Here is a 13,034-nt window from a genome sequence, read left to right as displayed (position 1 = left end):
ATATGCTTCACCTGGCTTCTTCTTCTTTAGCTAGAACATGTGATAACAGGATGTGATTCCTCAAGTCTTCAACAGAGCTATTTCAACCCTACTGAAAATAAAACCAGACCAGTATGTTTAAAAACCATGATGGAATTAGTTTAAGATAGGCAGTGATGGCCAGCATTATTGGAGAAGGATGTTTATGCTGAATATTAATAATGTTAGACCAGCTTGACTAGTGTACTCATGTGAAAACCAGCAGGAGAGCAGGGACGTATCTGTTCAAGTCCAAACCGACCTCTGAACTGCAGAGTTTGTCCAGTTTAGGGTGGTGTTCATCTAAAATAGCTCATTCCACAGTAGTAGACTGGCACTGCCCTTACAGCACAAAAATATATGGAAGTATACTGCAAAATATCATGGAATATATCACATAATACATTTCCATATATGGGAAACTGGTTCTTATATGATTCAATATATTGCAATACATGCATTTATGATGTATGACTATATATTGATACATATAAAATACACATATACGTACAAACACATTCACAGAATGAGTTTCAGCAGATGTATAGTTCCCAGCATGCATTGCTTTTGACTGTTAAAAGAGTAAATCTTTAAATTAAGTGTCATTTTTTTGTGCTATGCTCTGTATTAAAGAGGACTCAACCTCGCCCCTCCACATCCCCCCCAATATGTGTGCACTATATTTATACACATGAAGTACCATATCTTATCACATGTACATCTATATGTTACTGAATATAAATATAAATAATAATATAAATGAGGGCATAACTCATGTAGTCTATTCCACCCTTAAATCAGCTTAGTCTAGGTTTGACAATCTGACAAACTTTGAAAGATTTGATGCACTGCCCTTATAAACCCTGGCAAGTTCAGAGATGAGTGTTTCTTAGAATGGCTCGCTCTTTTATCATCGTTTCTGAATCCTGGAAATTGCGTATGGAGAGCCAGTCAGATTGGTCCTGGTGATTGAACAGACAGCAGGCCGTCTGAGGCTGGAGACAGATGTAGGAGCTGTGATCCTTCAGCTACACAGGACCAGACTGGGTTGGTCTTCTTCTGGTTTGGCCATGGGTGAAATTGCAGGCTGAGCTCCTGTGGTGAAGCCCAAGACTCTCCAGATTCATGCCGTCAGTAATTCCCTCCCGTCTCTGTCCTGCCTCCTCTCTCGTCTTCATCGCTCCACCGCTCTACCGCAGTATTTGTGTTGTGGTCATGGGTCAATAAACATCAGTTCAATAATGATATGGGCTGAAGAAAGAATAAGACAAAAAAGCAAGAGAAGCTCTTTGAGAGGAGTGCAGCAAGAGAAAACAAACAGAAGGGAGGCTGTGTTTCTTCTGCAGGATGTTTAGTATATATTAGTGTTCATAATTTATGTCTTATCTGTCCAGATTTCTTCTGTTGTTCTTGAAAGCAGGAAGTACCTCAGATGAGTATGTTTGTTTTAATGACCCTTGTTCAGTGTCACGCCGAGCATGCTAAGCAGATTTCAAGCAGATTTCACTTGTTACTTCAACACAAGTCAGTCCAATCCAAACTGGACCCAAATGCGAGGCATTAGTCTGGCCTCATAAGAAGCCATTACTGACTTGTAAGACTCTGGAAATCTAAACAGAAAGTAAACTGTGTATACACTCATCAGATCTGCTTCCCTCACACACACACACACACACACACACGCGGTGAGGTCAGGCGGTGTGAGCAGGCCCTGTATGAACCTCGCTGCAGTGCCAGGTCTTACACCTCACAGATTCCAGGCTGTTTTATGGGCTGTGCTCGGAGGGACTTTCCACTGCAGGCGTTCATACCCTGCTGTTCCTGCTGGGGAGAGAACTAACTCCACACCACTGACGGGCTTCAGCCGCCCAGCTGTGTGACACGCTCTGTGAGATACACTGTAAATGTGGGCTTTTGCTTAGACGGCATGTTATGTAACCGCTGAACTCATGCTGTATGCTCAAATTATGGGGGCCAAACATCTCAAGCTAATTTTGATTAGATTAACTCGAAACAAACAGATGTGCTGTTGTAGTTGCCTCCACCCAAAGGGGTTTATTACAGCTCACAATAAAGTAATATTTTTCATGCTGAGATACAGAAAACAAATATAAACAGAGCTTCAGGCAACTCATTTCTACCTTGTATACAATAATAAAGGAACCGTGGAAGTCAAAAAATACAATTGACACAATTTCATCATTTGTTTTTTGTGTGGATGGGTGTAATTACTGTGAGGGGAGTGAAGGGGACCTGCAAAAAACATCATTTAGTAGAAGCACTTTTATGTAGTTCTCAGTCATGTTTGGTTGTAATATCCACTTTGATGATTCTCAAGAAATTAGTTCAGATTTTTTTGTTTCTGAAGATGACGGTAGACATATATGTGGATAGCACTGCTCAGTTGTTGCTCCTAGACAGCAATGAGGTTAAACTGACGTTAAATTGAGTCTTTTGTTTTGACCATGCATTTCAGAAGAAAAGAGATCTAAATGTCAGTGTCACAGACTATGCTCAGATTTGCCAAGATCACAAAACTTGCAGAGGTCTCAGTGTGACCACATACATTCCTCAGCAAACTCTTTCAGGGCCAAGCATGGGGTGATGTTTCTTTTTTCAGAACAGACAGCGGCTCTGTCTTTGAGCATGTGTTTCTCGTCTTATCATGGCTTTTATCTGAAGGTGAGTCTGCTCCGAGAGCTGACATTGATTGAATCGTGCTTGGCAGTGTGAGTCGTTCCAAAAAAACAGCATATGGGTTCATGAATTATCGGCTAACTCTAGCTGTGAATTAGCGTCTCTGAGATTATTACGGCTGATGTTGTGGTGCCCGTCCCCAGCGCAGCGGCAGTAGGGGTGCTGTGAGGGAGGTTTAATGATGTAGTGCTGTTTTATTGGGTTATTAAGTGCTTTTGTGTGTCAGGGCTATTAACCTTGAGATAATGTTGAATTAGAGAGTTGAACTCAGGCAGGCATTTGAATGCTTTTGGTGCCTTGAAAATTTTCCAGAGAGCATTTATCTTTATGTGGAGGTTTCAAAAGACCTGCCTCAATTGGAGGAGAGCATTGGGGGAAGACAGATGCAAAATGTTAATAAGGTGGTAGAGATGACGGTATGTTAATGTTTTTTGTGTTTTCTCACTTTTTCATCCTCATTCTCGAGCCACCATGGCATTCTGTAACCGCTGTGTTTGTTCAGACGTCACCATGGCTTGGATCTAAAGCTCCGCAGCTCTTGTGAGGTGCATTCCACAGTCAACAGCCACAATAAAAGGCAAATCTGTCTACCGTGGGACCCTCTGGAGGGCTGATCTGGCAGCTCGGAGCAACTGTACTGGGAACAAACACTGAATGGTGGAAAAGGCAGGCGTAGAGAAATGTTGCACGGCAGTCGCTGAGGTAAAATCAGAGTCAGCCCACAAAACAGTCCTTGTCGTTTACCATGAAACTGGCTTAAATGGCTGCTTTGCCATTTGCTCACTGGAATGCTGATGTAATCCGTGCGGAACATTTACTGTGGGTTGGATTTGAGAGTCTAATTATTGCTGAATACAAACCCAAGGTCAAGGAAAGCTCAGTTTTTTTCACTGAAGCAGCAAGCTCAAGACTCACAGATACGGGGCATGTTCAGGCGTGTCTTTACAGTGAAATCCACTGCTTTGTTGGTCTGCCATGTCTTTTGCATTTGTGTGGTCCAAAATATATTGCCGTTCCCTTGTTTCTGAGCTGGTCTGTAAACTCAAGGACAGAAAACATGCGTGTCCGGGGTATTTTTTTTTCTTGTTTTGTTTTTTTCTTGGTTTGGCTTGGCTCCCAGGCAAAAAATGTTGAAGTGCCGAAAGCTTAGACTTTTTGATCTGTAAAAATAATTGGGCTTTGGAAACATGCTTCTTTGAGATTAGCTCTGTGGTCAGGTCAACATAGTGTTGTATTCTATATTTCACACTATATTTTTGAGTAGTAGGGACTTTGTCTGCTCACATCTATAAAATAAACCATAAGTAACATACAGTTCTGGATGGAAATCTTCCACAACTCTTTATGCAAGGTGGAGATCGTCCAGTCTGGAAGGTCACATGATCTAGACAGTACACTATAAATTATGCCTGATGTTTTCACTGCTTTTACCTTTGACCTTTGTGTTCATGTTACATTACATTAAAACATTAAAACATTGAGTGGATAACACTAAAGATTCTGCAAATAATGTTGTAAAAAGCAAAAACACGAAAGGATGAAGGACGTCCTATTTTAGGAGAACTACAGAGAGAGCAAACCTGCTGTTCCTTGAGTCTTTTCCATCAATTGTTCTTCTGAGGTTTCATGAGGACTTAAAAGAGAGCTGGCCATTATAGATAGACTTAATAAAGCCAGTAAGAGCATGATTAAAAAAGCAGTAAACACCTCGAGGGCCGGTCCGAACCCTCCCAGAGCCTTGTGTGATAACATCAGTGAACAGGGCCATAAACACAAACGCCACTCTCTTCTGCTTTGCTAGGGCCTTACTGTCGTGTAATAACCCTCTTCAGCGTCTGACCTTGCTGTGCAAACTTCCTCAGTCTACAGCTCAGGGCTAGACACTTCTACAGGCTTGGGTTGGACTCATTCTTGGGAAAGTTTTGTAACTCTGGAGTTTTAATAGCTCAGACGGGTGTTTTAAAGGCCGGGTTTAGAGCTACAGATTGCTGGGTGTTGTCTTGTGATTCTGAGGGTAGGCAGATATGAGCAAGTGTGGATGGGTTCACGAGAAGACACTGACATGCACATTTAGTGTTTCGACAGATGTTTTCATCCCAAATGCCTTACAAATGAGGAACATCGCAATCAGTTTGTCACACAAGAACAACAACACTCGAGTTGCCGGAGCTTTGCAGAAGCTACAACAGAAGTGAAAGTGCAGAAAAGTACAAGAGAAAAGAGAGAAGGAGCAGAGAGTAGAGGTGGTAATCTGTAGAAAAGGAAACATGAACAAGCCCTGTGATGCAGGCATTGCTATTTGTGCCCGGCTGTTGCTGTCATGGTTTTATTTTTGTGCAAGAATGACACCCTGTCTTACTTTACAGTAGTACAGCATTCTCTTCCCAGCATGCTCCGCAAACTTCAGCGAGAAGAACAGATGGCAAGGAATCATTCAGAGATGTGAGAGGTGTCATGGTGTTACTGTTGGTTACTGTGTTAAAGAATGAATAAAACAATATGGGTTGACTTCCTGATTGAGTGGGATATATCATACAGGACCTTAGTGGAGCCTTCTTTTACAGAACTAGGCAGCATTTCTGATTGCCCCCTGATTGTCTGTGATCCAGTTGTTATATTGCACAACAACAGAGAATACACAAATGAAAGGAAAAACCAGCATAAAGTGTCTTAGTAAGGTGTTGGGCCACCATAAGCTACAAGAACAGTTTAAATCCTGAGCCTCACCATGGAGCTCTTCTTTAGGGATGGACCACCATCCTTCTAAAATATATTCCCTATTTGGTTTTTCGATGATAATAGTGCAGAGATCTGCATTACACACTCTAAAGTCTCCCATATACTGCAAGAGCATTTCATGATTTACAGAATTTTCATTCTTATCAACCGTTGAGCTTAAGGTTGAGCTTAAGGTTAAGGTTTGCAGTGATCCTTTCCTCAAATGGGACAAGTGGACCCAAATCAGCCAACACAACAGTCAGCAGATCCACCTGATCCCATGTTACATACTTCATCAATAAGGTCCATGGGCTCTGCTATATTATGCACCCCTTCATCCCGTGCAAGTGACTGTTTTTCCAATATAGCACAGTCTCCAGTGCCTATAATGAGTAGCTGAAGACTGAGATGATACAGTATCTCTCAGCTCTCTTTTGAACTGACTCATGATTATGCAACATGATTAACTCCTGTGATTCCTGGCTTCACCTTTGAAGAACAATACACAGAGCATTTGTGTTAGTACAGTAAGAAGGTCAGTCCGAGCGCTTTACGTCACGTCTCGGTTATTGAGGTCTAGAGCTTTTTATTTCACGGTTCAATCTGAGGACATGTGAAAAGCGACCTCTCTCTCTTTTTGTATCTGTTTGGTTTGACCTGCTTTCAAAGCTGTGAAACTGTTTACCGCTGATGACTCAGGACTCATTGTGCTCTGTATTGAGTCCTGTGGGTAAACACTATTCTTGCATTCTTGTCCTATGTCTGACACTCTTATTCTTACAGATCACAAACATTATTTATGTAAAGCCCGATTCCGGCAGGGCCAGGGCAGTGCATCTTTTGGTCACTCTGATTCATGTTATCTATTCTCCAGCCCTCAGAGACCATTTCTCCACATCGCTATTGTTTGTATGATCGCTCTCAGAATAACCTTATTGCTATTAAAGAAGTCCCTGACCACAGGGGAGATTTGACCAAAGAGTTAAACGATTGGATATTTAGCATAATAGCATTGGGATCGACAATGGCCCAGGCCTAGATGACGACCTCTGACCTCCCTCTTCAGGGACCAAACGGTTTGCAGCCGAGGGGGTCAAGAGGTGGCTAATCCATTACCGTAGCTAGCAGGAAAGGACACAGCGGACGTTGTTTACTGTTCTGTAGAGGGCCTGTATCTCGCTAATTGAATCCAGAGCGGGGCTAAGTGTGCTAGCGGTTGAGCTGTTGTCATGCAGTTAGCGTTTGTCACTCGGCTCTGCTCTTTCATCAGCCGTGACAGCTTGCTCCGCTCACGTCTCGACATGCATGCCGTGTTTATAGGTGTGCAGCGTGTGATTTCTGGAACACAAGTTCATAATCTCAGTCTAACACGATTGAAGTCTGTGCAGTTACTGTGCTCTGTGTAATGTGCTTTTAATTTGATCATAAACAAATAATAGAGGACTGGAGATAGCCTGATGAAGTATAAGTCTTGTCTGGACAAACTCTGATTCGCTCATGCTCAGAAAACATGAGACGGTGAATCAGACGAGGCCACACACACAGAGACAGACAGACAGAGATAAAGTGTGTGTGTGTGTGTTTGTAATGCTAGAGAGTTCTAGTTGTGACTTGTGTCTTTGCTCTAATGAATGCATGGATCTTTTTCAGACCTTCTCTGATGTTTTGCTGTTGTATCTTCACAAGCAGACCTTCATATTCTCAGACGCTTCTCAAAAAAGTGATGTAGAATGTAATGCTTCTGTCACTGGCATATTTTAGGAGAAACACTCAACATCTTTAGAGCTGGTTTAACCCCTGTTTACTATGGTATGCAAAGCATTGCTGCGCATTTCTCTGTTTCTAACCTGCTTGTGATGGAAAAGAAAGTCAAAGAGCATTTTCATTATTCAAACAGCTGTTCATATTTTTGTATTCACTGTAGTGTTTATCAAATAACACCAGATATAAGAGAACAGAGCGTGATAGTGATAGTTGATAGTTTAACATCCACAGCTACAGGCATGTGACCAAAAATGCAATGCTGTGCTTTTTCAGTTTCTCATCAGCCTCAATAATGACACAATTGCAGGAACATAACGCAATGCAATCAGTTACATCTGCATAGGGTGTCATATGAGGACAGCTCTCCCAGCGTTAGCAGACACACTGACTGAGCGTGTGCAGACCGCAGCGTCCCTGCGAGACCACCTTACAGACTGCACTTCATCTGAGGAAATGCAACCGCTCCTCTGGGAACTGCTTTCTCATGTGTTTCTTCACCTCAGTGCTAAGACCCAGGCTTTACAGTTCTAATGCATATTCCTGGTCTTATTGTGAACGTTTCATCAGCAACTTTACAGAGAAAGAAAAAACATGTTTTTGCACACAGAGACACTGAAGCACAATAGACAGATCGGCATGAGGGACCCTGGATCCTGCGTCTCTTGCTGAATCAGCTCGAGCAAAACTAGGTCACCGATACACGCATAACATCAGGAGCACTGGGAGAAATAAACAACTAAATCTGATGCCGTTTTGGTTCAAATGTGATTAAAGCAGCGGAAACATGTGCCCCAGGATCCTCCACACGACGAAACTGATCAAATCAGGCTGTTCTCACAGCATGTTAACATGGCAAAAGTCTGGCCGAGTGATTGTGCAGCGTCAGAAACAGCTCAGAGATCTTCCTGTGAACTCTGACCTCTGACACTCACATAAAACAGTGTTTCGTGCATTTCATGACAGACACTGGGAATCATGGATATTAATATGCAAGTCTGATTTACTAAGTGAATTTGAAATGAAATCTTAAAAAGCCATTTTTCTAATTATCATCTGCCCTATATTTATGCTAATGCTAGTTAATCATTGCTAATTGCTGCCAGTTTATAATTGAATTCCCTTTTCATTTATTAAAAATTACAAAAAACAACAGGGAATAAAAAAGCAAGAACAAACTAAAACTAAAATAACTGATTTACAGAAAGCAGGTTTTTGCCTGAAAGCCATTTGTGGGAGCGCTGCTCACGTGAGGTGTGTGCCGATGAATAATAAATGATTGGTTGACTTGTGTCTGTGCACTAGACGGCAGCTCATGAATTATGGATTGTTATTCTTGGCTACGCGTTCGAACAGGACGCGATGATGCCAAAGTGGCACTAACAGCACATTTCTGTTTACATTTCCCTCTCTCTTTCTCAGCGCTTGATCTGTGCTGCTCGTCGCTCTTTCTCCTGAGGACGAATCATTAGCCGTACGCACACTTACTCCTACATCAGCACTTTGACAGCCGGGAATTGTGGGATTGCTGAAATATGATGGTAAAGAGTTAAGGGTGATGTAAGAGATGGCTGTGTAGATGATGTGTCACACATGAGTGATGTAAATGATTTGTCACACATAGAAAAGGAATCTGGTATTTGAATAGATGAGCAGGCTGGTGCTCTTGGACTCAGTCATGTCACTTGTTGTCATCTCTGTTGCATCTGCGGTTCAACTTCCAACCCAAACCAGTGTAGATCTGAAAATGCAGACAATAAATAAAGCAGGCAGTAAGAGAGACTGTGGTTGTGTTCTCCACCCTTTGACACGGGGCCATCAAGCCGAAACTCCCTCAATCTCTCTTCCAGAACAGCGAGTGTCTGCGTCTGATATCATCAGAGTCTGCCGCCGCACTAAAGCAGCTGATCTGTATGGCTCTGTAGTTTCTGTGGTGTTTTCTGATCCTCCAATCCTGGTCATCATTTGATGTCATAGTCAAATGTGTTTGTAAAGGGCTTTTTAGAATATGCATCATTTCAAAGCAGCTTTACAGAGTCACACCATAGAGTGAGTTTTAGTGCTGGCCAATATAATAATAATAATAAAACACTGAGATGAGTGAACCTTTGGATTTTAGTCTAGCTGTGTAGTATTTACAAGTGTTGTCTCGCACATATATCAGTGCTGCATTGACTCACACACACACACACACACACACACACCTGAGTGTTTAAAGCAATTGAGAGATTTAAATGTTAGTCAAATATTGGTTAATGTGCATCTGTGGGATTGATTTGTTTTTATGGTCAAGCAGGTGAAACTGATGGATCATTCCTGTGTGGCACACAAACACACTGCAGCATGACACACACTAAGTATAAACAGTATTTATTGATGCTTTCTTGATCAAACACCTCTAAAAGTCATTTTATGTCTTGAGCCGCATGCATTATATGTATGTGCAAGCAGTCTGTCTGTTCTTTTGTGTTTGTGACACATTTTCCCATCAGACCAAATCGCTTCTGTTTCCTGAAGTAAAACTGGATAGCGACCTATTGAAACTGTGGCTCAATTAATGTTGTTCAGCTTTTTATTTGCCTGGGACTGTGGCCAAGTCTTTTGTGGGTGATGTGACCAATCAAATGCGAGGAGAATTAAGCTTTGGTTTCAACAGTGATGCAGGAATCAAAAGCAGAAATTTTTATTTTTATTTGAATATAACTAATTTCAAAATTAAATTGTCCCTGCATATTCATGAATGCAGCAAAGAAAGCAACTGCCATCCAATCACAATTAACCCCCCCCCCCCCAACTCCCTCAAGTGTTCAGCGCCGCAGTTCAGTGCTATTTACATAAAGGGAGGCAGTACGTCTCATGTGTACGGAGCGTGTTTGTTTGACATGTACAGTATCAGCAGCACACAGCCATGTTACTTGCTTCTATTTAAATGTAGGTGTAAGACAAAAATAATATATTCATGTCCATAGAGAGAAGAAGAAGAAGAAGAAAAAAAAAAAAAAACATGTCAGATGGGCAATTTTAGTTGACTGTCTGAAAGCATGAAGCAATTTATCCTGGATTGGATGGATTTTTTTTGTGTTATGATAATGTCACCATAATTTATTCCAGAGGATCGGCTCCTCTTTAAAGCTGTCTGACAGACAAACACAAGGACGCCCATCATTCCTGTTTCATTCTCAGACTCAAAAGAAACCCGCTCATTTCTAAATGGCTGTTAAACACAAATAGTGAGCAATGAAGTGAGCGAAGAAAGAACAGGCAGATTTTGGGGTTTGGGAGAACTGATACAGTCAGTCAGGGCACTCCTCCTGTATGTTTGGAGGCTGTGTGAGCAGAATACTGATGAGCTTGTTTTTTTGGGGGGGATTCATTTCCATTTGGAGATGGGGAGTGGTTCCCCTCTCAGCGCTGCGGTGGGCTTCTGCCTTCCTCGGCAGTCCTGCAGCCCCTTCACTGTTATTGCACTGCAGAGCTGACTTATTTACTGACAGCAATGAAACCTCTAATGTCAATACATGCTTAAATAATAAATACAAAATACATTATAAATAAGGAGCCATGGAATCAAGTCAAGTCAAGTGACCTTTATTTATATAGAGCTTTTAACAATAAAGATTGTGACAAAGCAACTGAGCAGCATTAAATAGGAAAATAATCACTGCATAAGTTTATTTTTAAAGGTGTAGAATGAACGTGTGAATCTAGAGTAATAGTGCAGTTTTATTGTTCAGTGGGATCTGCTGGAGATGCTGGAGTGAATGACTTCTTTGTTTGACACAGATGTGATGCTGGGAGATTACCGGAACATGCCGTGACCAAAGTGTTATTGAGTGGGGGATTGGATTGAGCTGGATTGATCTAGAGGAATCGAAGATAGATTTTAAATTGAATTAGGGACTGACAGGATTTCAGTGAAAGGCTGTTTGGTGAAAGCCACGTCTCTGCATCAATCTGCAGAGTAACCAGCTTTAATCAAAAGTGCGTGCTTTGTTTTAGCTACTATAGAGAAAGACATAAATACATGAGCTGTTTGTTTTATTCGATAACAACAATTCAATTCAATTCAATTCAAGTTTATTTGTATAGCGCCTTTTACAATACGAATCATTACAAAGCAACTTTAAAGAAAATTAAGTTTCTACAGTATTTAGTAGTAGCTTATAAGTGGTGACTGTCAGTTTGTGCACGTATGACAACATTATTAACAGCAATTATTATATGATGCAGTCACACTTGTAGTAATATTTGTTAGTTCTGTTGTTGATTCAGGGTTAGCATCATCTGAGGTCCTCTGAGGGTCAGCATCATCTCTTCTCAGGTGTTCTGGATCCAGACTGGAGCTTGTGTAAATCCTAGTTACCACGGGATGTGAATCCCGTGGCGAAACATAGAAACAAAATACAGACATCATTAGCATAGCTGCTGTTCTAACAAAGTAAAATTAATCAGTTTAACCCGAGCTAAAGAATAAGAAAGCACATTTGATCAGATGCAACTGCAGTCACAATTTAATAGATGCATTATTCGAATGCTTGGCGAAAGAGATGTGTTTTTAATCTAGATTTAAACAGAGAGAGTGTGTCTGAACCCCGAACATTATCAGGAAGGCTATTCAAGAGTTTGGGAGCCAAATATGAGAAAGCTCTACCTCCTTTAGTGGACTTTGCTGTCCTAGGAACGACCAAAAGTCCAGTGTTTTGTGACCTTAGGGTGCGTGATGGATTGTAACGTGGTAGAAGGCTAGTTAGGTACGCTGGAGCTAAACAGTTTAGGGCCTTATAGGTAAGTAATGATAATTTGTAACTGATACGGAACTTAATAGATAGCCAGTGCAGAGACTGTAAAATTGGGGTAATATGATCATATTTTCTTGACCTGGTAAGGACTCTAGCTGCTGCATTTTGGACTACCTGTAGCTTGTTTATTGACGAAGCAGGACAACCACCTAGAAGTGCATTACAATAGTCCAGTCTAGAGGTCATGAATGCATGAACTAGCTTTTCTGCATCAGAAACAGATAACATGTTTCGTAGCTTGGCAATGTTTCTAAGATGGAAGAATGCAGTTTTTGTAACATGGGAAATATGTATTTCAAAAGACAAGATGCTGTCTAATATAACACCCAGATTTTTGATTGTAGAGGAAATAACAGTACATCCGTCTAGTTGCAGATTTTAATCTACAAGATTCTGTGTAGTGATTTATTTATTTTTATTTTTTTTGGTCCAATAATTAATATCTCTGTCCAAATTTAATAGGAGACAATTATTGGTCTTCCAATCAATAATTTTTAACCCAATCTGTTATTTTAGATAATTTAGAAGTTTAATCTGGTCTCGTTGATATATATATATATATATATATATATATATATATATATATATATATATATATATATATATATATATATATATATATATATTAGAATATCAGCATAACAGTGGAAACTAATCCTGTATATTCTAATAATATTACCAAGGGGCAACATGTATATTGAAAATAGAAGGGAACCTAGGACGGATCCTTGTGGTACTATTTTATTGGAGATAAATGAGATGACTCCCCATTTAAATAAACAAAATGGTAGTGATCGGACAGGTAGGATCTAAACCTTCTTAGAGCCTACCCTTGAATACTTGTATAGTTTTGTAATCGATCTATGAGTATGTCATGATCTATGGTGTCGAACGCTGCACTAAGATCAAGTAAAACTAGAAATGAGATGCAGCCTTGATCTGACGCAAGGAGCAGGTCATTTGTAATTTTAACACGTGCAGTTTCTGTGCTATGGTGGGGCCTAAAACCTGACTGAAATTCTTCATACACAGCAGACACAA

The 13,034-nt window shown here is 40.8% G+C and overlaps 1 long non-coding RNA gene across 1 annotated transcript in view; it reads left to right on the top strand.

Moving 5' to 3' along the window:
• Window positions 1-13,034, top strand: part of LOC128030134 (uncharacterized) — a 60,220-nt gene that overhangs the window by 27,883 nt on the left and 19,303 nt on the right. The gene's annotated exons all lie outside the window — the stretch shown is intronic.

The sequence above is a fragment of the Carassius gibelio genome, chromosome A16 (genome assembly GCF_023724105.1).
Source record: "Carassius gibelio isolate Cgi1373 ecotype wild population from Czech Republic chromosome A16, carGib1.2-hapl.c, whole genome shotgun sequence".
NCBI classification, from domain to species: Eukaryota; Metazoa; Chordata; class Actinopteri; order Cypriniformes; family Cyprinidae; genus Carassius; species Carassius gibelio.
The sequence above is the reverse complement of the archived record's forward strand: the minus strand, read 5'-3'. Positions and strand labels throughout refer to the sequence as shown.